General features: G+C 45.7%; 1 long non-coding RNA gene across 3 annotated transcripts; it reads right to left on the bottom strand.

Annotated features, from left to right (window-relative positions):
• Positions 1 to 645: 645 nt before the first annotated feature.
• Positions 646 to 26,947, bottom strand: LOC307210779. Of its 3 annotated transcripts, none has more exons than XR_013836098.1 (4): positions 26,714 to 26,947; positions 24,113 to 24,251; positions 15,718 to 15,910; positions 646 to 903 (listed from the first exon to the last, which is right to left on the bottom strand). It is a non-coding gene; the product is annotated as an uncharacterized lncRNA (long non-coding RNA). The 3 variants fall into 3 exon arrangements; XR_013836099.1 differs by having other exon boundaries at positions 15,718 to 15,907; XR_013836100.1 differs by lacking the exon at positions 26,714 to 26,947 and adding an exon at positions 26,492 to 26,506.
• Between the last annotated feature and the right edge of the window lie 729 nt (positions 26,948 to 27,676).

Below are 27,676 nucleotides of genomic sequence, written 5' to 3'. Positions count from 1 at the left end.
TGATGGAAGCCCCATCCCCACCACCATCATTAGCCTGTAAAATAACTTCTGTTCACCAAGACTGTATATACCACAACAGAATAATATGAAAGTGCATTCCTGATATAAAAGGTAAAGGTAAAGGTACCCCTGCCCGTACGGGCCAGTCTTGCCAGACTCTGGGGTTGTGCACCCATCTCACTTAAGAGGCCAGGGGCCAGCGCTGTCCGGAGACACTTCCGGGTCACGTGGCCAGCGTGACATCGCTGCTCTGGCGAGCCAGAGCCGCACACGGAAACGCCGTTTACCTTCCCGCTGGTAAGCGGTCCCTATTTATCTACTTGCACCCGGAGGTGCTTTCGAACTGCTAGGTTGGCAGGCACTGGGACCGAGCAGTGGGAGCGCACCCCGCCGCAGGGATTCGAACCGCCGACCTTTCGATCGGCAAGTCCTAGGCGCTGAGGCTTTAACCCACAGCGCCACCTGCGTCCCATATTCCTGATATAGCAAATGCCATAAATCACTGCAGCTACCCAGCTTTATCATTCATCTCCAAGTTCACAAAAAAAAAAATCAATACTGTTAGTGTCCACTGTTTAAAAACACCTTTGCCAGATAGCACAGCATTAGGGATTGAGGGGACAGAATGCTCTTAAAGGCTGCCAGTAAAGTGTTTAACAGTATGGCTGGTAATTTATTAGAAAGGAAGGTGGAGGGTTGTTGTTGTTGGGGTGGGGAGAAGAACATACCGGGAATAAATGACAGGAGGAAAGTGAACTGGCTGGCCTTCTGCTTCCTCTGATTGAGCTGTTGGGGTTTTTTTCCTCTCTCTCAACAATAATTATTGGTTTCTCCTTGTAACTTTCTTTTGATGCAGTCATGGGCATTTATGGTTCTCAAACGTTGTCTGTAATGTTGCAACACCTAGCATATAAAAAGTAAAGTATAGCAATCATCATCATGCTTTGCATTTCAATGTGGTCTTTCATCTTATGGGGAGATGCAGTGCTTCCCTCCCCCAGAAAAAGGGAAAAAAATAAAGAAAAATGGGAATTAAAAGCTGATAGGTAAAAAAATAAAAATTCATTGGATAGAAAGGGCTGCATGGCAAGAGGCTTGTGTACACAACCTGGGACCTCCTGTTCCTTTCATTTCCCCTTCAGCCCCACTCTTACACCCTCAAAATCAGCTCTGAAGGATAGTAGGGCTTCCAGGAGCCGATTTTGGGGGTTATGGGGGGAGAAGAAGACATGGAAGTTGCATTGTGATATAGCTGAACCCTGCTGGCACAGCACTGGGTACAAGTCAAATACTTTCCAGGGGAGCACAGGATTGTTGTTTTACACTCACAGTCAAATAATTTATTCAGTATTTCTGAAGGAGCGCCTCCACCACCATCGTTCTGCCCGGACAATGAGGTCCAGTGCCAAGGGCCTTCTGGCGGTTCCCTTGCTGTGAGGAGCCAAGTTGCAGGGAACCAGGCAGAGGGCCTTCTGGGTAGTGGCACCCGCCCTGTGGAACGCCCTCCCACCAGATGTCAAAGAGAACAACAACTACCAGACTTTTAGAAGACATCTGAAGGCAGCCCTGATTAGGGAAACTTTTAATGTTTGATGCATTTAATATTTTGTTGCAAGCTGCCCAGAGTGGCTGGGGAAGCCCAGCCAGATGGACGGGGTATAAATCATCATCATCATCATCATCATCATCATTATTATTATTATTATTATTATTTTCTCTGTCCAACAGAGGAATGACTCATCAGTTTTAAAGAGAGAGAGCACAAAGAGGAAGGAAAGTTGCTTTTGTTTATAAAACACATTTTGCAATGTGTGAATCTGCATATTTTTTCTAATACTTTTGTTTTGAGATTTGAATTCTCTGGGATAATTACGCAGTTTTATTTTTATGTCAGGCAAAGCCTGTTGGCAGTCCACAAGTCATTTGTAGTTGCTGTTGTTGTTACTTACTACTGCTGCTCTGATTACTACATGTATACCCCACATTCCCTCCAAAGAGCTCCAAGGGGCATACATGGTTTTCCCCCTCTCCCTTTTATCTTCACAACAACCGTGTGAAGTAGGTTGGGTTGAGAGAAAGTGACTGGCCAAGGTCACCCAGTTAGCTCTATGGCTGAGTGGGGATTTAAACCCTGGTCCTCCAAGTCCCGGTCTCAATAATCCAACCACCATAATGCGCTGGCTCCCACCAGCAATTTGTCCGGCCTTTGCAGTACCCCACTAACTATGGGAGAAAATTTCAATTTTGTAGACACCTCTCCCAGTGAGAAACATGGGGATATTGTGTGGCAAGTACATACTTCTAGCCCATGGCTAGAAAAGCATTCCGTTCCAGTGGTGCAAAAGCAAACCGCCCCTGCTTTGTTGAAATCATTTTATAGGCTTACAAAGTTCTGCTGTTCCAAGCCATATATATGTGCAAACTTGTAGCACTAATTAATCCAGAAGAGCAATGTGTCGTCAAGTACATTAAGCATACACAGCACTGCAACATATACCCTTCTGCCATTCTGTGCAGATGAAAGCAAAGCCGATCACTCTGAAATCACAGCATAGATCACTCTGAAGAGAAAGTCATCCTGGGTTCAATGACCTTGACTATGAGACTCTTGAAAGTCCCATGGACTGCAAGAAGATCAAACTTATCCATTCTTAAAGAAATCAGCCCTGAGTGCTCACTAGAAGGACAGATCGTGAAGCTGAGGCTCCAATACTTTGGTCACATCATGAGAAGAGACGACTCCCTGGAAAAGACCCTGATGTTGGGAAAGATGGAGGCACAAGGAGAAGGGGATGACAGAGGGCGAGATGTTTGGACAGTGTTCTCGAAGCTACCAGCATGAGTTTGACCAAACTACGGGAGGCAGTGGAAGACAGGAGTGCCTGGCATGCTCTGGTCCATGGGGTCACGAAGAGTCAGACTAAACAACTAAACAACAAATACTATATTTTGTGGCACCTTCTCTGAGGTCACTGTCACCTGCCTTGCTTTATACCTGGAAAGGGAGCAGGGCTAAATGCCAGATGTTGATAAACTCCTATCAGCTCTAGCCATTATGGCCTGCTGTCAGCACTGTTGTGAGTTGGAGTCCAGCAAGATCTGGAGGGGCAAAGATTAGCAAACCTTGCTGTATGCCAGGCATAGGCAAACTCGGCCCTCCAGATGTTTTGGGACTACAACTCCCATCATCTCTGACCACTGGTCCTGTTAGCTAGGGATGATGGGAGTTGTAGTCCCAAAACATCTGGAGGGCTGAGTTTGCCTATGCCTGCTTTATGCTACAGCAGCCTGCACCACTTGTGTTCTGCCAGGATGTATGCCAACCTGCCAGCTGTGTGACAGATCCCACCCTGCTTGGAGTTTTGCAAATGCAGGGCAAGACCTCCATTCCCACAAAAAGGATCCTTAAACCCCTGGTTGCAGCCATGTATGGCAGTTTGGAAGGTAGGTCACCACGGAGGAAGGGGGAATATAGCAAACATAACTTTTTCCTGTAAGGTTTTTTGGCTTAAGCCCACAATCCAGTACTTCGCAGACTGTTTGCTACAAGAGAGCCACTAGTGTGCTATAGTAAATAAAATAAATTATTAACTACAGCTCCAGGAAGCTCAAAGCCAGTGCTGGATTTACGTATGAGCTAAACAAGCTATAGCTTAGGGCCCCACTCTCTTGCCCCCCCCCCCAATTCATTATTAATATAAAAAAGCTAAAGGACCCCTAGCAGTTAAGTCCATTCATGAACTCTGGGGTTGCGGCACTCATCTTGCTTTACTGGCCAAGGGAGCCGACGTTAGTCCGGAGATAGTTTTTCCGGGTCATGTGGCCAGCATGACTAAGCAGCATGACTAAGCTGCTTCTGGTGAAACCAGAGCAGCACACAGAAATGCCGTTCACCTTCCCACTGGAGCAGTACCTATTTATCTACTTGCACTCTGACGTGCTTTCGAACTGCTAGGTGAGCAGGAGCAGGGACCAAGCAACGGGAGCTCACCCCGTCGCAGGGATTTGAACCGCGACCTTCCAATCAGCAAGCCCAAGAGGCTCAGTCATTTAGACCACAGCTCCACCCACGTCCCTTCACTATTAATATACTTCTTCTTAACTGTTTTTCAGTTCAACAATTACTTTGATAAAATACATATTTTGTTATGTGTAAATGGCTTTACATACCTACTACAGTGGTACCTCGGGTTAAGAACTTAATTCGTTCTGGAGGTCCATACTTAACCTGAAACTGTTCTTAACCTGAAGCACCGCTTTAGCTAATGGGGCCTCCTGCTGCCGCCGCACCACCGGAGCACGATTTCTGTTCTCATCCTAAAGCAAAGTTCTTAACCCAAGGTACTATTTCTGGGTTAGCGGAGTCTGTAACCTGAAGCATATGTAACCCGAGGTACCACTGTAGGTCCATAAATTACCATATAGCGTATGTTCAACACAAAAAACAGTGACAATTTGTTGTTGACAAAGGACAATTTATATGTGGACATATAAAGGGCCCCATAACCTTCAGGAGCTTATGGCCTCATCAAACCTAAATCGGGCCCTGCTCAAAGCAGCCACCCACATGAGAGGTTACCCATATAATAGAATCTCCCTGCATTCTTAGACAGGATCTCCTCCTAACCAGTCTCTCCTGAAGAAAGCAATCTTCTCTTCCCTACCTGCCCTACTTTCATGGTTTAGGTTGATAACTCTTCGGGACTGCTGACGGCTTTTTTTTCTTTTTCTTACATAACGCCAAGTACTTTGAAGGTGCTGTATAGAATAAATGAATCATCACCATAAATCCTTTCTTTTGGCTGTAGCAACAAAGGCCAAAAGCGATCGTCCTTGTCACAGCCCCAAACGCTTTCTAAACTCAGCCTGCCCCGTAGTAATTAAAAGCCAATTCATGACTCTTGGGGCGGGGTGGCGGTTCTCCCTTGTAAAGGTTCCTGACGGGGGTGGGGGGTTACCTCTAATTTTTTAACTTTTTAAAATTTTTACTATAATTTTTGCAACCCTGCTGAACGTTGAAACTTGGAAGCGACCGCCGTTGCAATCCATCATTGCGTCAAATCCAGATTGTCCTTGAGCCCAAAGCGTAGTTTCCAAAGGGAGCCTTTCAACACAGCTTTGATTAGCGCGTGGAGCTCTCTGTACCTGACGAATAAAGAGCTAGTTCACCTTATTCCAGCCAGTGCCTGAGCCCCGATTAAAGCTTCGCCCCAGAGCGATTGAGTCGGACAAATGATTCTTCCCTCCTTCTGCGGAGGCTGCTTTTTGGAAAGCAGCGGGGCTGCAAAAACCAGAAAGGCACAAGTACGTATTCTGCGCCGACATCTAAAAGTACATTCGATGCTGTTTAGTTATCCTTCAATAATTTTAAATAGCGAGTTCTAGGGCTCAGAGCATTTCACGGACCTCAGCTTGCTGTAGAGTAAACCGTGCAACAGCCCTGCGTGGCAGGTGCGGACAAACCTTTAGTATTAACGGATCTGTTTCGTTTTTTAACCAGGACCTCGAGATCCACCAACCCAAGCCAGGTGTGAAATGGGAGGGAAAGAGAAACATAATTAAGGGACAAGATGCCTTTTTAAACTCAGCCTAGGAATTGGTTCAAGCGCTGAGCTCACAATCCTTTCGCACCACACTCCTGTATTTGTTTCAGCAACTTGATTTAGGGGAGAAAGGGGGTGGAAAGAGCCGTTTGTTATTGCTATCCTTAAACAACTGGGAGTGGATCATCCAGATCTGGATCAACCTTCTGCCTTAGCACCTGGAGATCTGGGTCCATTTTCTACATTACCTTCTATAACGTTGTTGTTTTTTAGTTTTTTAGTCGTGTCCGACTCTTCGTGACCCCATGAACCAGAGCACGCCAGGCACTCCTGTCTTCCACTGCCTCCCGCAGTTTGGTCAAACTCATGCTGCTAGCTTCGAGAACACTGTCCAACCATCTGGTCCTCTGTCGTCCCCTTCTCCTTGTGCCCTCCATCTTTCCCAACATCAGGGTCTTTTCCAGGGAGTCTTCTCTTCTCATGAGGTGGCCAAAGTATTGGAGCGTCAGCTTCACGATCTGTCCTTCCAGTGAGCACTCAGGGCTGATTTCCTTCAGAATGGATATGTATAGTCTTCTTGCAGTCCATGGGACTCTAAAGAGTCTATAACGTTACAGGGTCAATATAAAGGTAATAAGAAAAATAACCCTGCTGGATCAGGTTGAGGCTACATCTCTATACGGATTTACCTGGGTAGGTATGTATAAGGATGTATTCTAAAGCCACAGTCCTGTACAGTACACACTTATTTGGCAAGGAACTCTATTGAACTTGATAGAACTTTTTTCTACAGTGGCCTGCTATGTGCTTCTGGGAAGCCCACAAGTTGGGGCTCCCACTAAGTTGCCCCTATTCCTTGAGCTAATAAACTATTTGGGGGGGGGTCTCTATTTCCAAACTAGGGGACCAAGTTAGACACATATTTTGCATACTTTGTTAGATACAAGATTCCCAGCGGGATTGGATCTCGATCATTTCTTGGGAGAGATTTATTGTGAGATAACGCTATTACAGCTGTTTAATTCTGCTTTAGTTTGTATCTAATTAACTAGTCTACTTCAACACTCCAGGTGTAAATGGAAATGGTTACATCTGGGTCACACATTTGGAACCGGTGAAGGTTGAGGCTTGCTGGGTAGGGGAAGGACGGCACTCAATATTTATAATCTTTTGGTAGATGATATGAATTCGTCGTGGGGGAAGGAAACAAGATCAACACCACAAATATTGTGCTGCATCAACGAAAACATTATCCTTCGACTGACTTTAATTCACTTTGGCTGAAGTCCTGCTCGCATTAAAGCTAATGGCGATCCCACTAAATTTAATGGATCAGGATTTCGCCCTCAGTTCAGACTCCTCGGACCATCACTTATGACTCGGCAGTATATGATTTTGCTGCGTCAGGTGTCGCTGACACCGGTGTCTAGAGACTGGAGTTTTCGGCTGAAGCTCCAGTTACTGAGATAAGGGAGGAAGATTTGCTGAGTCATCCCTAGAGGCTGCAAAAACTGTAATGCGGCAGATGAATTGCGGGTAGCAATTCTTTTACATATGTTTTATGGGGAGTTCTGAGAAACGCCAGGTTTTTATGTAGTGTTAGAATTCACACCAGCACTTTCTGGATCTGGGGACAGGTTATCACACACACTAACATTCCTTTGTCAGGAATGTTCTTTGCTAGAGAGAGAGAGAGCCAACTTCCTTTAGAAAACTGCATTGAAGACATTTCTTCTTTTTTTTTAAGGGTAGTGTTGTTAATTTTTATTTACTGTTGAGAAGAGATGTAACTCCAGCTAATACACCCTGGTGTATCCTAACCTCCACTGCCCCTGCCCCTTTTTGATTCGTTGCAGTGGATAAAATATATATTTCATTCTTCAAAAGCCAGTTAGAGTCTTCTTTGATAACAGGAAAACTCTACATCTACAAAATATGTTTTAAATGTTTGAATCACTTCACTTCTGATTTCAACAAGCATTAGAATAATTGTAAGGAGGTTTGTAATACCTCTGACAGCACAATCTCATACATGTTTCCTCATAAGCTGTGTTGAGTTCAGTAGAGCTTACTCCCAGGTACATGTGTTATGGGGTTGTGGCTCACAGCCAAGACTAAACAAACCAGGGATGCCAACTTGAATAAAATATTGGAGGGACCGAGATAAGCCCCACCCAGCATAATTGATCACAAGATGCGGTGTGCACACACCATTTGAATGGCAATGTCCATTAACTGGGGGGGGGGGGCTGGCCCTCTCAAAAAAAATATTAGGGGAGAGAAGGAACCTTGGATTTTGGTCCCTAGGAGCTGGCTCCTTTGAGAAGAACAATGGCTTGCTTAAGGACCCTTTATCTGAGTCAATTGCTGAGTTAGGATTTGAACCCTGGACATTGGCTCACCTCATCTTTACAGAGCTCCACAGAGAACTTCATAAAAAGTTTCTAACCATCTTCATTCCAAACCATACAACAGCCTAGTGGAATGGGAGTAATAGTTCTACATGTGCCTTGATTATCTTCAATAAATCTATGTATGAGAGCTTTGTGGAGTTTTGTTAATACTATCCACAAAGAGAGCGAAATCTCCAGACGCAAAAGTAAGGACGAAGTTAGTTCGCCCTTCTTGGGTTTGCCATAACTAGACTGCTACTAGATTACAAAAGAGGAAGGGAGGTTTCTTCCTGCTCTGGCCACTGCCAGAGGTATTCCCCCGCTCTCTGGCAGAGCCAAAAGAAAGTAGACTATTGCTGTGCCTACATTTCCCAACCTGCCTTGGGGTCTAAAAGGGGGGGGGGAGCACTGTATTTCCTTAAAGGGGAAGCATTGTTATTCCTTCTACCTAATACTAACACAGAGATTTGCTGTCACTAAATAACTGACCCCTGTAGGAGCAGAACACCCTTTATGCTTCTTGGCAGCAGTTGAAAGGAATGTATAGGTTACTGGATGAATGCAAAATGATGTTAAGGATTAAAAATTTCAGTATGTACTTGTGTGGGGGCGTATAAGATATTGGACTTTGGAGTTAAAATGCTGGCTGATGCTGAACTGAAAACTGAAATTCCTGCTGGAGGAGCACACTTTGCCCTGGGTATGATCACACTGAGACCCTGAGTTTGGAAAATAAGAAAGCTACATTCATTGCAAGAAATCTTTTTCTTCTTCTTTGGCACTCACTCGTAGCCGAGTAAGATTGTCTTCCATGAACACGGTCTTAACAGTGAGTCCATAAGTGACTGTGGAGGCCAATTCTGGATCCACACAGCCTTCCAGAATGAAGACGTAGGTTTCTGGGTGGGCGTTGATCATGGTGGTCCATGACACCTTTGGTAAAGGCTGTTCTCCAATACAGTGGTACCTTGGGTTAAGTACTTAATTCGTTCTGGAGGTCCGTTCTTAACCTGAAGCACCACTTTAGCTAATGGGGCCTCCTGCTGCCGCCACATGATTTGTGTTCTCATCCTGAAGCAAAGTTCTTAACCCGAGGTACTATTTCTGGGTTAGCGGAGTCTGCAACCTGAAGCATATGTAACCTGAAGTGTATGTAACCCAAGGTACCACTGTACATACATACATACATACATACAATACATATTTGATAAGAAAGATCCCTAGTTCTAGCTAACAGGCCCTGCTTGTTCTTGCAGCATGGAGGGAGACCTAGGAGCCAACTCCTAGCAGCCAAGGTCCTTTTGGCCTGTAAAATAAAATATTTGAGGGGGCCAAGGGACCCAAGTTGATGGGCATTGACATTCAAAAAATGTGCATGTGCCATGTCTTCTGAATGATTATGCAGCATGGGGCTTACTTGCCCCCCCCCCATATTTTATTCAAATTGCCACCCCTGGATGGAGAGAGATCCGAAAATTGATGTTTCCCCTCAAGAGAGAGGCATGGAGAAGGAGGGAGAAGGAAATGAGGTCAGCAACCCTAAGCATAGTAGTTTGGCCTAAGGAAGGTCAACACAGGTTAAATGACCATCTAGAGCAGCCTTTCTCAACCCGTGGGTCCCCAGATGTTGTTGAACTACAACTCCCATCACCCCTAGCTAGCAAGGCCAGATCTTAGGGATGATGGGAGTTGTAGTCCTGCAACATCTGGGGACTCACAGGTTGAGAACCACTGATCTAGAGGGTCTTGGAGGGTCTTCTCTCTATCTACTCCCAATTTCTATACCAAACTTCTACTTATCAATTCTGGCTATCATCTTCAAGCTGTTTGCTCCTAAGGAGTTGCACGTGTTTCAGTGGGCCTCTTCCAGAGCATTTGTTTGAAGATTCTGTGCCAGAATTCACCCAGAGCAGACAGAAGAAAATGGAGCCCCATATTTAGATAACAAAATCATTTTGGCTTCCTTGTTCCACAGTTGCCGCCTTCTTCTTCTTCTTCTTCTTCTTCTTCTTCTTCTTCTTCTTCTTCTAAGAATTGTGAGGCACCTGGCATACTGAAGAGAGCAGTAAGTCTTTTACTAGTCTTTGTAAATGTTTTCACTGGCCTTTTAAATATTTGTTAATGATGATGCCTTTGTTAATTTTGATTGCTTTAGATCACTGTATTTATTGAGCTTTTATGATATTGGGCTGGGACCCAAAAGGCAGCATATAAATAATTTTACAAATGAAATAAATAAAGTCATAATTGTTATTACAGTACTACTCGTCTTGTGATCTCTCTTACAGAAGCCTGCACATTTCACATCTGCATATATTTTTCCCTGCTGTCCCTCCTTCAACTATTTCTCTTCCTATTTCTCTCTCACATATAGGCTTCTTTATAGGCTACTTTACTGGTCTGCACAAGGTTGGCTTCTAGCTTACCGACTGTGCAAGCCTGCGCGTGCTTGCTCAGGTATAAGTCCCACTGCGTTCCATGGAGCTTAGGTAAAGGGACCCCTGACCATTAGGTCCAGTCGTGGCCGACTCTGGGGTTGCGGCGCTCATCTCGCTTTATTGGCCGAGGGAGCTGGCGTACAGCTTCCGGGTCATGTGGCCAGCATGACTAAGCTGCTTCTGGCAAACCAGAGCAGCGCACAGAAATGCCGTTTACCTTCCCGCCAGAGTGGTACCTATTTATCTACTTGCACTTTGACATGCTTTCGAACTGCTAGGTTGGCAGGAGCAGGGACCGAACAACGGGAGCTCACCCCGTTGTGGGGATTCGAACCGCTGACCTTCTGATCAGCAAGTCCTAGGCTCTGTGGTTTAACCCACAGCGCCACCCTTAATCCATGGAGCTTACTCCTGGGTCTCTCCAAAGCAGAGAAAGGTCTCTCAAGATGTATTTCATGTCAATCATGCATGTATGAACAAGGCCCCGTGAACAAGAAGTATTTTCATTGCTTTCGTGGTCACTGCAAGTGAGGTACTCTGGTCTGACGCGTTCACGTATGAACACATGAAAACGTTTGAACCCATACAGGTAAAAGTGGGCAGAGTGACAGGTGTGACTCTTATCTTTCTACTACAGTAAGCCACACAGAAGCCAGAGGTTTCTTTCTAGAGAGATCTCTTCATCCAGAGAGATGGCAACGTCACAGCTCAAGGACACTTAGCAGCCAGGCAAAAGCCCTTAAGGAGGCCAGTGAAAGGCATATGGCTTGGGGAGAAAGAGGCTTAGAGAGCCACATTTGGGTTCCAACTGAGGTGTGTGTCCCCCCCCCCCCCCGTCTGCTGTGGTCTAAGGGCTTGCTGATCGGAAGGTCGGTGGTTCAAATCCCCGCGATGGGGTGAGCTCCCTTTGCTCGGTCCCTACTCCTGCCAACCTAGCAGTTTGAAAGCATGTCAACTGCAAGTAGATAAATAGGTACCACTCCAGCGGGAAGGTAAATGGCGTTTCCATGCGCTGCTCTGGTTCGCCAGAAGCAGCTTAGTCATGCTGGCCACATGACCCGGAAGCTGTACGCCAGCTCCCTCGGCCAGTAAAGCGAGATGAGTACCTCAACCCCAGAGTCATTCGCAACTGGACCTAACGGTCAGGGGTACCATTTCCTTTTATAAAACAACAAGTTCTCTCATCCCAGGGTAGTTTGGTCTTCTGAATTACCCTGCCAAGTGCTGAGGATGATTAGGGGTTTTTTTAACTGCTCATAATGCAGATGTCTGGTAGAATTTGTGGTACCACACCTGTCCGTAGTGGGCAGGGCTTTGTGGGTGTATAAGAGAACACTCCCAAGAATCTTAGTGCACTTGGTTGTTTCTAAACTGTCCGCTCAATAAAGCTGGTGGTGAAAGGCTGCAGCTCAACACCAAAGTGTGCAGAAGGTCTCAGGTTCAAGCCCTGGCTTCTCCAGGTGGGGCTGGGAATGCCCCCAGCCTGAAACCCTGGAAAGCAGCTGCCAATCAGTGCAGACAACACTAAACGGGATGGATCAGTTGCTCTGACTCTGTGTAAAGCAGCTCAGCTGCCTATGTCCTGGGTTTCATTATCTCTGTCGTGTATCAGGGAGGGACGTGACTGGCGGTGGGGTGAGGGGGCAACCTCCCCTTCCGACTTAGAGGCGGCATTCCGGCCTTTTAAAACGAGGCATTAATAGGATGCTGAGAGGGCGCTGACGTCATCGTCCTCCTCCTCACCCGAACCGCAGATGGTAGACAGTGACCGCAGATCTTCGCCGGCCCTGTCTCTCCTCCCTCCCTCCCCCCCCCCGCTCCCCTTCCCCACTTCCAACCCGTCTGCCGCTTCCCGGCACCAGTAACTTTTTATTGGTTGCTACTTGAATCCCGCCGCTTTTGTGTATCTCAGTTTGCTTCAGAAGCAACATCATAAAAGCCAATGTGTATTTCATTGACTGGCGATAATAAGGCAGATTGATGACATCCTGATGCCAGATTGAACTTTTAAAGGGAAAACAAAAACAAGCAGCAACAACAAAAAGCCACTCCAATGAGGAAACAACGTGGTTAATTTGAAAAAAGCATGATAATAATTCATTTCCAGCGCGTCTTTGTTTCAGGTTAGCTCCCATGTCAAGTAGAGGAGGGGTTGTTTTTGCAACTCCTGCCTTCCTCACTCAGGTTCCTCTACTGACTCCGCAACAGAACGTGGACCGTAGGAGGGTGAATTAAGAAACACGCGTCGCTGGAATGAAGCCCACCTTTTGTTTAATCTGGCAGGACAGAGGCTATTTTTTGTTTTGCTTTCCTTATGCGAAGAGAGGGCAGAAGAAACAACCAGTTGCAGAATTAATTAAAACTATATTGCATAATTATTTGAAACTAATCAATCACAGGGAATACAGTGGTACCTCGGGTTAAGAACTTAATTCGTTCCGGAGGTCCGTTCTTAACCTGAAACTGTTCTTAACCTGAAGCACCACTTTAGCTAATAGGGCCTCCTGCTGTCGCTGCACGATTTCTGTTCTCATCCTGAAGCAAAGTTCTTTACCCAAGGTACTATTTCTGGGTTAGCAGAGTCTGTAACCTGAAGCGTATGTAACCCGAGGTACCACTGTAACATAATTAAGCTGAATATAGTCATATTTGGAATGCCTGCTGCAAATATTTCTAAATTCCCGTTGGTATGCACATTTTACATTCTGCAAATTTTGCCTTCACTCCTTTAGTCCACATGCCCAAGTAAGTGTAATTGCTTTCCCGGATAGTCTTCCTAGTCTCTTGCGGTTTAAACTGTAATCTCCCCCCGGGGCAGAGATCTGGCCTTTTGCTTATATGACTCTCCGAAGCGCCGTATATAACAATGGTGCGAGATAAAATATTAAGAACAATGGCACGCATTGTTTATATGGTCGTTTTTAAAAAACATGACCGAGTTTGAAAGAATGCAAGCCTGTCAGGCCTGTTTAATGCCATCATTGGCTGTTGAAACAAGAGGCTAGCCATAAACAGCAGGCAACATGTCTGGGACAGTCGTCATTACCATTACCAGCAGAATTTTTTTAAAAAAATGTATTATTACATTTATATCCCTTCTTTCCTCCAAACGCCTTAATGAAGCACCGAAGTTGGTTTTCCATCTTCTCACATTACCTCGAACACAACGTTTTTTAAGAGGAAGCAATTCACATACAGTGGTACCTCGGGTTAAGTACTTAATTCGTTCCTGAGGTCCGTTCTTAACCTGAAACTGTTCTTAACCTGAGGTACCACTTTAGTTAATGGGGCCTCCTGCTGCTGCCGCGCCGCCGGAACACAATTTCTGTTCTCATCCTGAAGCAAAGTTCTTAACCTGAAGCACTATTTCTGGGTTAGCGGAGTCTGTAACCTGAAGCGTATGTAACCTGAGGTACCACTGTATTCAGTTGAACTACTGAGTTATGAAATATCAAGTGATAAACGTGCACATGTAATCCACCTCAAAGCGTGGCGTCAAAAATGTTTGACTCGGAGAGCTCTGGAAAGCACAGCTACAGTCCGGAAATTGGGGGAGACACATTCTGGAGAGAGATGTGAAACCTGAAGCTCCTTCACACGTGCAACAGAAAAGGACAACTTGCATGCGTGTGAATGGGCTATCCCAGATAGAGCCCCACAAACAGAACAAATGGCAACGCTTTTTAACGATGATGTCAGTTCACATAATTCCCATTTATCTGGAATATATTCCTGAAGTTATATGTGTTTGTCTGCCTGCACCAGCTGGTACACCTGTCCCCAATAAATAATCTGGCTTAACGTAATAGAGTTATGTACATACACGTGTGAACACCACCTGGAGATCCTTAGAAGATAAATGTGGTATATAAATGTAATTAATAAAATAAAATAAAGTGCCTATGGTTTCTTGGGAAGCCTAACTACTGTGGGATATTTAAAATGCAGTCAAACCAACAATTCATGTTTTGCATCAGGGAGCTGAGGCTCACAGAGCCTTCCGGAAATTTGCTAGAGAAGGGGTATAAGAACACTCCCCTTGGGGGGGGAGCGTTGAGACGTGATGTAGATGGCTGAACACAGCGAGAATGGGAGGGTGAGCCCTTGCCCTGATACTATGCAGAAACCATTCACTATTGCAGCAATCAGTCTTTGCAAAGACAACTAATCGGTTTTGACGCCTAAGAAATCACTAAGATTGAAGACGTTCTTGACTCCGAGAGGGGCTAACCTGAGCCCTGCGACATATTGAGCAAAAAATAACGCGACTGCATTTCGGTATGTAAACGCAAACAGGTAGCCGCACGCTCCTCAAATCTGATATTTGCTTCCAGGTTATTCTTATCTGTCTAAGAGGAGACCTGCTAGATCAGGCCTACTGAGTCCAGTACTCTGTCCCCCCAGTGGCCAACAAGCAGGCCCACAATAGGAAGCCCACAAGCAGGCCATGAGGGCGATAGTACTCTCCCCACTTTTGATTCCCAACAACTGGTATTCCAGTGATTCTTAGGACGCATGTATATTTCCCAGTAGTGGTGTATGGAAGTGAGAGCTGGACCATAAAGAAGGTTGGTCGCGGAAGAATTGATGCTTTTGAATTATGGTGCTGGAGGAGACTCTTGAGAGTCCCATGGACTGCAAGAAGATCAAACCTCTCCATTCTGAAGGAAATCAGCCCTGAGTGCTCACTGGAAGGACAGATCGTGAAGCTGAGACTCCAAAACTTTGACCATCTCATGAGAAGAGAAGACTCCCTGGAAAAGACCCTGATGTTGGGAAAGATGGAGGGCACAAGGAGAAGGGGACGACAGAGGACGAGATGGTTGGACTGTGTTCTCGAAGCTACCAGCATGAGTTTGACCAAACTGTGGGAGGCAGTGGAAGACAGGAGTGCCTGGCGTGCTCTGGTCCAGGGGGTCACGAAGAGTCGGACATGACTAAACGACTAAACAACAACAACATACACGGAATCAGGGCCCTCCTCTATTCCATGTTAATTAAACTGGGGTGACTATACCCCCTGAGCTACATAATCAACAGCCACTAACCCGGATTAGTATCCAAGTAAACAAAAGAGAAACTCACGCTTGGACCAGTTTTTAATCCCTCTGATGATCCCTCGTTCAAAACTAGTCTTCATTAGCATAGGCATGCAATTACACGAATTAACATCAGCATATGAGAGAGCCCTGCCCTGAGGAATTTACAGTCTAAATCCGGTCTGGAGTGGAGGAGAAAACAGAGAGGAGAGGAAAAGGCTAAGGTATTTAGAGCTTCCTAATCTGCTTTACACACACATACACCCCCAAAAATGAAGGATCGTCAAAGCAACGGAGAGCTAACCTTTCAGGAAAAGTTTGATCATAGCATCCACGAGTCCAGGTTCTCTGAATCAATGGAGGACCGGGAGAGCATCCTGCAGCCTAGCCCTCTCTCCTCCTTCATCCTTCTCCGGTAAGTGGTAAAAGATCAGACGAGACATGGCGTCATCCTCTTGCCTGACTAGCACTGTGACGTCACAGGAGCCACCTGTCTTCTGGTGGATGTTTCATGCAAAACATTCCCACAGGTCAAAAGCAATGACAAAATTGTATTTGGTCGGGGGAGGATGTGAACAGAATACCGTTGCCAAAATTTCCGTCTCTCCAGCCCACCGCTTTTTCTGGCAGAGTTCCTGTTCTGTTCGGAAGTGGACCCGACAGTCGCCAGACATTTGTTTAACGAGTGGCTCTTCTTCTCCCCATCCCTTCACGCTAAGTAAATGTACACGAGCATCGGGGGTCCTACACGTGTCTACTCAGAAATAAGCCCTACTGAATTTAACGGGACTGACTCCCAGGCACACGACCCACACTTCTCTGAGTGTGGGTTTCATTGAACTCAATGGGATTTACTTTTGAGTAAACGTGATATGCGACCGCGCAATCACATCTTGCGGCACCTTAAAAACAGGTAAAGTTGCGGTGGCAGAAGCCTTGATGACCCAGACTCCACTTCATACGTAAAGGAATGTGTGTATGAGGACATCCTGGCAACACCCCCAGGACAAACGTGTGTTTCTCTTAGCTATAACTGCCTGCTTCTAAGCCACGGCTGGTCTTGTCAAGGAACAATTTGGAGCTGCTCAAACACACACACACGCTAGTCTAGAGCGGAAATTTAAATTTATAGGCTGGTTTTGTAAGACTGTAATTTTTATACAGCCCGGCATATATTATTCATTTTAATCCTTGACCGTTTGTCACCGCGCTGGATTTTATTGAAATGGGCTCTTTCGAACCACGTGCACGGCGCGTTATTTATAACCTACAGGCTGGCGGGTCGTAAAACCCTCCCCGTCCCCTGCTAGCGTAGGGAGTCGAGTCCAGCCCAACTTTCCCATTGACTTCAACGGGAAAGCCTGAAGCACGTGGCTAATGAAAAATACGAGCCTTCAAAGAGTTTCAAGCATAGAGGACTCTGCCCCTCTTTACTTACCCCTGTAGCTTCTGGACGTGCTAGTACCTATCAACGCAAAAGATATTTCAGCGGGCGGAGCGGGCATTTAGCCAGGCAGCAAGATAAAGTGGTACCTCGGGTTACATACGCTTCAGGTTACAGACTCCGCTAACCCAGAAATATTACCTCGGGTTAAGAACTTTGCTTCAGGATGAGAACAGAAATCGTGCAGCGGAGGCGCAGCGGCAGCAGGAGGCCCCATTAGCTAAAGTGGTGCTTCAGGTTAAGAACAGTTTCAGGTTAACAACGGACCTCCGGAACGAATTAAGTACTTAACCCGAGGTACCACTGTACTGTACAAATAGACAGTGGTTTTTCTTCCACGGTCCCAGTCCTATATACCCCCATGGGTAGGGAAACTAAGGCCTGGAGCCGAATCCGGCCCAATTGCCTTCTCAGTCCGGCCCGCGGACGGTCCGGAAATCAACGTGTTTTTACATGAGTAGATTGTGTCCTTTTATTTAAAATGCATCTCTTGGTTATTTGTGGGGCCTGCCTGGTGTTTTTACATGAGTAGAATGTGTGCTTTTATTTAAAATGCATCTCTGGGTTATTTGTGCGGCATAGGAATTCTTTCATTATTATTTTTTCAAAATATAGTCCGGCCCCCCACAAGGTCTGAGGGACAGTGGACCGGCCTCCTGCTGAAAAAGTTTGCTGACCCCTGCTATATACCTAGAAGTAGGTGGTATCAGGAGTTCCAGCTTGGCCCCCGCAACCGTGGGTGGCCGGCGCCCTGAGTGCCATGCAGCGTGCATGGCCCTGACATCAAAATTTGCGGGTGCCCGGCCCCTTCATGGGGAATTTTGTGGGTGCTCTGGCACCCAGGGCCCCAGGGAGATGGCACCTTTGGTATGTACACTGCCGCCCTGGGCTCTTTGCGGAAAGGTGCACGGTATACATCCAATAAATAATAATACGAATATTGGTAAAAGAAGCTACACGATCCAAGCCTCTTCCTGCCTCAATATCCCAACGGGAATGTAACGAGCGGTCTTATCCCATAAAATACTTTCACTCGTGGCTTCCCACAACTGTATCCATTGGCAAGAATGCAAAATCCTGGCGCAGGGCCCCTGCTCCTCCAGCTGCCTACGGCTTTGCCAAGTGGGCTACCTTCCCATCCTAGGATCTTCCCTTGGGGCATTAAGTTTCCTTGAAGGCCCCTTTTGTTTCCAGTTTGTTTGCAATGCGATTTGGATGAAGGAAAGCAAAACTCGTCCTGGAAACAAGATTGCGTTGTATTGCTGTTGCAAGTGTGTATTGAGGGAAGGCGGGGTGTCAAACAGTGTCAAAAGACCTGTTGTTGTTGTTTAGTCGTGTCCGACTCTTCGTGACTCCCTGGACCAGAGCACGCCAGGCACTCCTGTCCTCCACCGTCTCCCACAGTTTGGTCAAACTCATGCTGGTAGCTTCGAGAACACTATCCAACCATCTCGTCCTCTGTCGTCCCCTTCTCCTTGTGCCCTCCCTCTTTCCCAACATCAGGGTCTTTTCCAGGGAGTCTTCTCTTCTCATGAGGCGGCCAAAGTATTGGAGCCTCAGCTTCACGATCTGTCCTTCCAGTGAGCGCTCAGGGCTGATTTCATTAAGAATGGAGAGGTTTGATCTTCTTGCAGTCCATGGGACTCTCAAGAGTCTCCTCCAACACCATAATTCAAAAGCATCAATTCTTCGGCGACAATTCTTCTTTATGGTCCAGCTCTCACTTCCATACATCACTACTGGGAAAACTATAGCTATACGGACCTATGTATCACCAGAATAGGAACGTTTGTGTCTGTGGCTGCAAACCTGATGGTGTCTACTTAGAAGTAAGTCCCATTGAACTAAATAGGGATTACTCCCAGGTAAATGGGGTTAGGCTTGCAGCCTTATACTGTACAAGGCAGCGGGGTGAGAGAGATACTCCTCCTGGCATTTTTGATCCATGTCAAATTCATTCCCAACTATCCACGCGCCGCAGAGACATGGTTCCATCAGGACACCACTTGAGGGTAGAAATTCAGAGTCCCACTCAGCAGAACGAACAGGACCCTCCAACGCAGCAGGGCTGGCTAACCACACTTTGAAAGAATTTCTATCTCAAGAAGGGTGGTTGGGGAAGGCTATGAAGTCCAGAATCTCAAATTGTCTAAGACACCACTGCAACCAGAGGCACCTCAGACACAGCAAACTTTAATATTTGCAGTGGCGTAGTGGATGAAGCAAAGCAAGAAGTGAAGGATCATTTCATGATAGTCACAGCCACACAACCTCACAGCCTTCTAAGATTATACAATAATCTTCCAGTTATATAGTGATAATTGGGGGCGCGTTGCAATGGCCAGTGCAGATCTCCATGAGTTGTCTTTCAGCCTGATCTACTCTTTTCTGTGCACAAACATGGGCAAATGATTCGGAGTAGTCCAATAACTTTTTTCAAAGTGACCTAGATGTTGGTTCTCTTGAAGTTCCATTGTACAGAACTTGTGTTCTTGACATACAAGCACCTTGTGTTTTCAGTGTTCCTTAAATGCTTAGCTTTGGAGCATATGGAACAACTTCTCATTGCGCACACCTTGCCCAGAATAACTGCTGATTTATCTCCTTTCTCTCTGATTGGCTCCATTAAGCACAAAGAGTGGGAAGAAAGCTCCCTTTTCATGTTGACTGAGCGGCTATAGGACGCTGGAGACAGATACCCAGGTCCGGAAATAGTAGCAGATCTTCGATCCCCTTGACCCGCCCACCACCACCGCTACACATTTGGAGCCCAAGTAAGTCTCCCCCACCCCACCCCCGCTTTGCTAGAACAGACCAGAGGTCTGTTTATCGCACTGAGCACCCTCTTCCTATAGGGAAGTCCCATAGCTCCGTGCTAAAACATCTGCCCTGCATGCAAATGGTCTCCAGTTTCTGACTCACTATGAGGCAGTTTTCTATGTTGCCCCGAGCCAGCCAGCTGCTTCCTGGAAGTCTACAAGCAGGATTTGAATACATCGCCTTCACCTGTTGTTTGGAATATACGAACTCTCTCTGAACACGTACCCCTCATTGTTAACAGCCATGCCATCTGATAGTTCTACTCTTCATGGGTTTGTCTTAAACTGGTTTTTTAAAGGGCCATTTAAAAATGATAGCCATCAACCACAGAAACAATTGATTTGGGTAGTTCAGATCCCCCCCCCACACACACACACACTAACTTCACTGCGTTGCTTGAAGTCTAGTAACACACACTTTTAATAAAAGTGGGCTTGTTGGGGGGGGGGGGCTTGAGAAATTTCCTTCGCTTCTCTCGGTCCGTAATTTTATAAATCTATTTCGTATCCTCCGCGTCGTCTCCCCACCAAAACAAATATAGAAAATAAAAAATCAAAGGCTCAAGTTCTCCTTAGTTATTTTATTTCATCTTTCGGGTAGATTTTCTCACGCCATGAAATCCTTTTGAAACAGAGAGCCCAGAAATTTGCTTGTACAGTACTCATAAACGAGGGCTAAATGTGACCACATAATAGACTACCATCACATTATTTGTAGTCCCTTTCCTCACAATTGCCTTCTTCTGTTGTCTTTCTCTTGACAGAAAGAAAGAACGAGTTGCCCAAAGAATAGGGTTGTGATTTAAAGAAGGGAAAGGAATCTGAAGAGTAATCAGAATGCATGTGGTTGGTTGGTTATTGACTGACTGATTGATTGATTGATTGATTGGCGTACGAAATCACTGGTACCAGTGACTATTGCTTTAAACAAGGAGATTGGCCTGTGCACTATATTAAAGGCACAAAGTCCATTGCTTCAAAATATTTGTTCTCTTCGCATTGCCATAGTTCCCCTAAGGTTCTTGGGGAAGAGATGTAGTTGAGTTGCAGAGCAACTGCCTTGCATACAGGTTCGAGCCTGGTTATCTCCGGGTAAGGCTGGACTGGAAAGCCCTGCTCAAAATCCTGAAGCGTCACCACCGATCAGTGTATAGACAATACTGAGGTAGAGGGACCTGTGGTCTGATTCGGTATAAGGCCGCTTCTTGGGTTCCTAAGGACGGAAAAGAATACAGTGATACCTCGGGTTACATACGCTTCGGGTTACATACGCTTCGGGTTACAGACTCCGCTAACCCAGAAATAGTACCTCGGGTTAAGTAGTTTGCTTCAGGATGAGAACAGAAATCGTGCTCCGGCGGCGCGGCAGCAGCAGGAGGCCCCATTAGCTAAAGTGGTGCTTCAGGTTGAGAACAGTTTCAGGTTAAGAACGGACCTCTGGAACGAATTAAGTACTTAACCCGAGGTACCACTGTATAAGCAAAACAAATGCTTCTTTCCTTCATCTGGGAGTTTGCAGAATGTTGGTCCGACTGACATCTGAACTAGCGCCCTGGTCTCCTCCAGGGAGAGCTGAGCTGTCAGGCGGAGGGAGCTGGCACTGGAGAACGAGCTGTTTGTTCTAGTGAAAGAAACCGAGCTCCTTCGCCAAGTAGAGTCAACCCGGAGCCAAGCCTCAGGGTGACTCAGTGGTCGATTGGCTCAGAAGCCGGCTCTCATTTTACGATGAAACCGCCGCCTCCTTCTGCTATTTGGAGAAGTCTGTGTGTCCCAACAGATTCCCTGGACTGGGAAAGAACAAACCCATTGAGATTTGATGCTGGGAGTAGGAGAGCAATTGGAGGGCGTCTCATCCCTCTTCCATTGACAACTACCTAGGAGTTTCTCCCTCGTTTTTCTATAGGCAGTTCCGCTCAATCACTCAGTTTTATATTCCCGGACAATCGGGACTCTTGCAACAGTGCTATCCTATTCATATTGTGATAGCTCTGTGGCTAAATGTTTAGGTTTAGTAAAAATGAAGATTTAATTAGAACTTGTATAACTGGGATATAAGACCGTCTCAATGTGTATTAGAAAGGAGGCTGTGCAAGGGGTGTGAGATGTTTATGTGTAAAAACTGTGTCAGGCTTAGAGAATGTGATCAAGATCCATGCGTATTGGAAGGCGTGTACCTACTTCTGAGCATTAGCAATTAGCATGTGAAGTTGATTAAACAATGTAAATGTCCTAATTGTGTACCAGTCTTTAATCCTACAATTGTTGATGAACTCAGCGAACTCCTGAGGAAATTAGCTTTTGGTACTTCAAAACATCAAAAGACCTGACCACTAGAATGCAAAGGAATAAAAGAGGCTTGGTGTTTAGGGACAGGAGAATGGAGAGATGCCTTGGACTGGACTGCTGCAGGAGACAAACCACTTTTAAGATGACTGTGCTGTAAGATCTGGACTCCCTTCATGCACACTGAAGGTGTGAATATGTGAATAAACAAAATTTCTTAAAGCTACGGCAGTCCCTGCCGCATCTTCAATTCTCCGAAGGACCACAAACCCTGAGGGAGTGCGTGGAACCCCGTGGGCTCTGGCCACTGTTTGGCAGACAGAGCGGGAAACACCCGACTTTTGTAACAATATTGACTTCAAGGTAAATCTCATTGTATTAAATATGCCTCCTAGTAAGCATGTTTAGAACTGAAGTCTCATGCTGCAAACCTAACCCCATTTACCCAGGAGAAATCCCCATTGAATTAATTAGGACTTCTGAGTAGACATGATTGCACTGCAAATGTCCCAAACCCTTATTTTATTTTTTATTAAATTTATATACAGTGGTACCTCGGGTTAAGTACTTAATTCATTCCGGAGGTCCGTACTTAACCTGAAACTGTTCTTAACCTGAAGCACCACTTTAACTAATGGGGCCTCCCACTGCCGCTGCCCCACGGAGCACGATTTCTGTTCTCATCCTGAAGCAAAGTTCTTAACCCGAGGTAATATTTCTGAGTTAGCAGAGTCTGTAATCTGAAGCGTATGTAACCGGAGGTACCACTGTACTGCCTTTCATCCGAAGATCACGGGGGGGGGGGCAGTTTACAGCATGAAAACACAAAATACATAACATAATAAAAACAGACAGAAAAAGAAACAACCCAATAACTCCCACCTCTCACAAACACCTTTAAAAAGCCACACAGTGTTTAATCAGCCAAAGCCCTGGTTATAAAGGAATGATTTTGCCTGGCTCCAAGCTAAACCTTTTGATCGCGTTTGTTCCTTTCATTAACCCAGGTAAGCCCTGGTAGTGCCCTCTAGGTGCTGTGGACTATCAACTCCCAGCCAGTATGGTCAGGTCTGATGAGAGTTGTAGTCCAAAACATCTGGAGGGCACAATGTTGGCAACTTCTGAATTAGCCAGTTATCTCCCTTCCATAACTCTATGGGGATCAACCTGTTTGACTTCAGCAGTCTTCTATGTATTACTGAAGAGGTGAAAAGTCCCTTCAGTGGGTGTGCAGATCCTGGACACAGTCTGAACAATACTTTAAAAAATAATAAAAGACCCAAGGGTCCTTAAACTGTTAATGACTACACTGTCATATTTTTTGGGTTTTTTTTTAAAGCAATGCCTTCAGCATACTGAAGTGAACCACAGTACTCTGACCTCCATCTGAACTGACGTAACCGGCAAAGTGAAGGATCTATCTATCTATCTATCGCTTCCCCGGGCTGCTTGGGAGGATGGGTAGGGTATAAATTGAATGAATAAATGAATAAATGACACTTGTATTCAGTCCTTCGACCCCCAACATTCCCAGGGTGGTGCACAACCATCTATTAAATTGCACAAATCAATACAAGGACCATAAAACCAACAAAAGATAAAACAAATATAACCACAACCAACCCAAAGCATCAAATAATCAGAAGATCAAAAAACCCAACAACTGTCTAGGTCTCACATTATTCCTTTCCAAAGGCCTGAAAAAACCAACGCATCCTAATCTGGGACCAAAATGCAGATAGAGAAAAGGACAGTTGCGCCTTGTTTCTCCTTTTCCGGGGTTTTTTTCCTTCCCATCTGCTTTTTAAAAACAGTAGCAACTGACTGTCATTCAGTGTCATGGGAATCCAGGGTCAATCCTGTTGGATGGACTTAGATGAGTAGGAGATGATATCTTATTTATTAATTATCTTTACCCTTTCTCACTTGCATAAAAATGCAAATAGCTATTTCAGCAGAGTTAAAATCACCACCTGTGTGCAGCTTATCTCTCGAGAAGCTATTAGGCCAAGGTTGCATAACCTTTTATAACAATTATGATACCCAAGGATGTTTTAGGCTGACTTAGATTATTATCTTCACCCATTTAGGTTTCTCTTTTAGCAAAGAAATAACTCTCTGACTATTAACTAGAAAATATAAGGTTTACTCACCTCAAACCTTTTGCCGGGATTCAACAGTTACAGTGATGAAAACCAGGCAGCCAATAATCCGTAAAGTTTGCAGAAGTCCATAGTCCAGTTCAAAATTGAGTGTCCTCTTTGGAGGAAAGCTAACAGACATCCTGCTGCACTGGAGGTAAGAAAAGGAGTGTTTAGTGACAGGAAGAAGTAAATATTAAGTTTGTGTTGTTCCCCTTCTGCCACAGAAGTTTGGAGGATATGACTATCTAGCAATCATGCATTGCTAGATAGTCATGCATTTGTGATTTACCTGCACATCCTCCCACAAATCCTATGCTCACTTAACTGGAATTAAGCCCCATTGAATTCAGTGGGACTTAGTTCTGAGTAGATTTTATTGAATTGTGCTGCATTCACCTAATGACTCTCTCTAAGGGCCTGCCATAATAATTTCTACTGAAGGTTAGTTGCAATCCTGTAAATCATGGTGTGGTAGTATGCCAACCTTTCATTGCCTCCCAAGGGTGAAGACCCTGAACTTCCGTTAGCTAGTTTAAGTAAAGCAGGATATTCTAGTCCCGATCAATTAAACCGCCAATGGTTGAAAGGCTACCTTGGTCCATGTTTGTCCATTAATGCATCTTCCTTCCTCTCTATCCAATCCCATGTCCCACTTTCCCTGATATTCAACAGACCTTAATTTGGGCCTCCATAGTCATGCAACATAATGTTGCTGTGTGGAGCACTCCTGTTCTGGGCTCCACCCAACCATGCCCTTTCCTGGGATACCCCATTCCATTAACCTCCTTCCATAGCCAGTCAGCATTCCCAACCCACTAAGCATTGCCAGTTCTCCCTGGGTTCTCCTAAGCCTGCAGACACCTCCTTCTTCTTCAAAGATGATGCCTTTTGGGGTGCATAAGAATCCACGCTAGGATAACTGCAATGGTGGCTGGTGTCCATTAGACCCGGTAGGGAGGAAGACAGGGAGCCTACCATTAGGTGGCGCCAGAGAGCACAGCCAATTAATTCTAGTTAGGCATCCTCCTCCCTCATGAGCAGGCATAGGCAAACTCGGCCCTCCAGATGTTATGGGACTACAACTCCCATCATCCCTGACCACTGGTCCTGTTAGCTAGGGGTGATGGGAGTTGTAGTCCCAAAAGATCTGGGGGGCCGAGTTTGCCTATGCCTGCTCTTGAGTTTTACAGAAACTGAGGAAGTGGAAGTTGACAGCAAAAGAGAAAATAGGCAGGTGTGGGCTGACTGAGGGACGACGGAAGTTGGTGGGGCAGCGCCCCACATGCCCTAATGGACCATCCTCCACTGGATAAGGCAGCTCGCTTTTAGTACATATAGGATCTTCCTTCCTTCCTTCCGGTCCTACGAATTCTCCAATTCCCAGATTCAGCCCGCGTCCCGTGGGAAAGCGGTAACTCATTTCAGAGCCCGCCACTCAAAAAGCCCTTTTCAAGATTACTCACCAGGCTGGAGACGTTTTATTATTAATAATAACGGGCCGCACAGAGCCATCAATTTTAAAGCTACCCTCTCTCTCCCAAGCCAACAGGGAGCCCTACTCAGTCCCTCTGTCTCTCTCAAATGGATGGCGCACTCCGGCTCATAATCTACCGTATTTGTCAGATCGGCAGGGCAGTTACTCACGGCGGCCTGACTTGTTAGTCTCCCCAGCTGACATGTTTATTTTGCTGGATTTACGCGGAACTTAAAATTAGGCGGGAAAAGGGAGTGAAAAGGACGAAAGGGTGGGAGGATTAACATTACGGGGGTGGGGGGGGGCGATTCTTGATTAAGGAGTCTCAGGCTCAGCAAAGAAACTTTCAAATGGAATACATTTCTCAGGTTAGAGGCGTCTTCCAGAACAGAATGGGGAATGGTAAATAAAGAAAAAATGATAAGCATCTTTCCAATGATCTCCCCACCCCCTCCAAGCACACACGCCAGAGTCACTTAAATCGAGAGAGAGAGAGAGAGAGAGAGAGAGAGAAGATTGAGAGTATTTATGAAGACAGTTTTGGCAGCGTGGATAAGGAAAGTAAACTCAGACTCTCCTCCCGAAGAAATAATTCAGCCAAACGTTTCGTCTGCAGTCCGCATCCAAAAGCAATTAAACCATCCTCATTAAAGTTATTTATTGAACCGCCGCTCCAGATAGGGCGAAAAGGGGGAAAAAACGGAGGGGGAGAAAAGTATATAGGGCTAAACTAGAACCATTTCCCAGCAGGAGGAGGAATAAAAAGATACTTAAAAAATTAATTAGAGCCCAAACTAAGGAATAAAATAAAATAGAAGAAGAAGAACCGAGCTTCTGTTGGGGAAGTGGCGGGCGGCGGGAGAGAAAGGCGTCTAGGGAGAAGTTAAATAACTAGGAAATATAAAAGTATTAACTATGAGCGTGAGATTCCTAAAGCCCCAAACCGTGAAGCGCAAGTTTGACTCCGCGCCTTTCCCGAGGAACTGGAAAGCCTGCGCTTCTCAGAGATTGCACAAAAATAAGGAACCCGCTGTATGAAAACATACACAAATAGAAAAACCAGGGGTTCGGCCCAGCATACAAAGACACAGTATATGGCAAGCAAAGTACAACGAATTGTATTCGTCTCAATGTACCCGCTATTACAAGGCATGTAGTACATACAAGCGGTACTCCAGAATCATCAAAATAAGTACAATGCGTTAATGATATATTTTCATTATCTCCGAAGCAAGAATTATTGGAAGCGTCGGAGCAGCTGTAGCAAACAGGACTGGAGCCCGTTGATCCCGGTTTCAAAGAGAAACTTCTTCTTCAGCCTGCGAAGTTAGCAAGGTCCCACAAACTGAGGCACCTGCTGCGTGCTGTACTTATTTTGATGATTCTGGAGTACCGCTTGTATATTATACATGCCTTGTAACAACGAGTGCATTGTGACGAAAACAGTTCGTTGGACCTCTCAGAGTATGGGCGTAAGCGCAGGATAAAGCTACCTGAGTGGTACAGGGCGGCTGAACTTCTCATCTAGGTACAGTACTGGAGAATCATCTCTGTGTTGAAAGACTTGGGAGCTTTCTAGTTTTGAGAAAAGGGAAGTGGGAAGTTTCTCCTATTTTGGAGTGTGTCCATACTTATAGTCTTTGCTTCACATTCCCTCATCCAATGAATTCTAGGAATTGTAGGAGGGTGGTCTGCAGCAGAGAACTCCCAACAACCTCACCAAGGTACTGTGGGGCATTTAAAGTGCAGTCAAACTGACAGTTCATGTTTTGCTAGAGAGGCACAGGATAGGAGCTGAAGTTCACAGAGTTTTCCTGTAATCTTGATAAAGAGCACTCCATGAGAGACACTATATATATTCTCCCACCTGTCTGGACACACCCTACCTTTCCATCTCCTTCCATTCTGCCAGCAATGTGAGAACATCTGCTTGTCTGATCTCCAAGCTCAGACTCCCTTTTTAAGCTAGACCACTGTGGGTTAAACCTCAGAGCCTAGGACTTGCCGATAAGAAGGTCAGCAGTTCCAATCCCTGCGACGGGGTGAGCTCCCGTTGCTCGGTCCCTGCTCCTGCCAACCTAGCAGTTCGGAAGCACGTC

This window comes from Podarcis cretensis (assembly GCF_951804945.1).
Source record: "Podarcis cretensis genome assembly, chromosome: 2".
NCBI classification, from domain to species: domain Eukaryota; kingdom Metazoa; phylum Chordata; class Lepidosauria; order Squamata; family Lacertidae; genus Podarcis; species Podarcis cretensis.
This window is presented reverse-complemented; position numbering and strand designations above follow the sequence as displayed.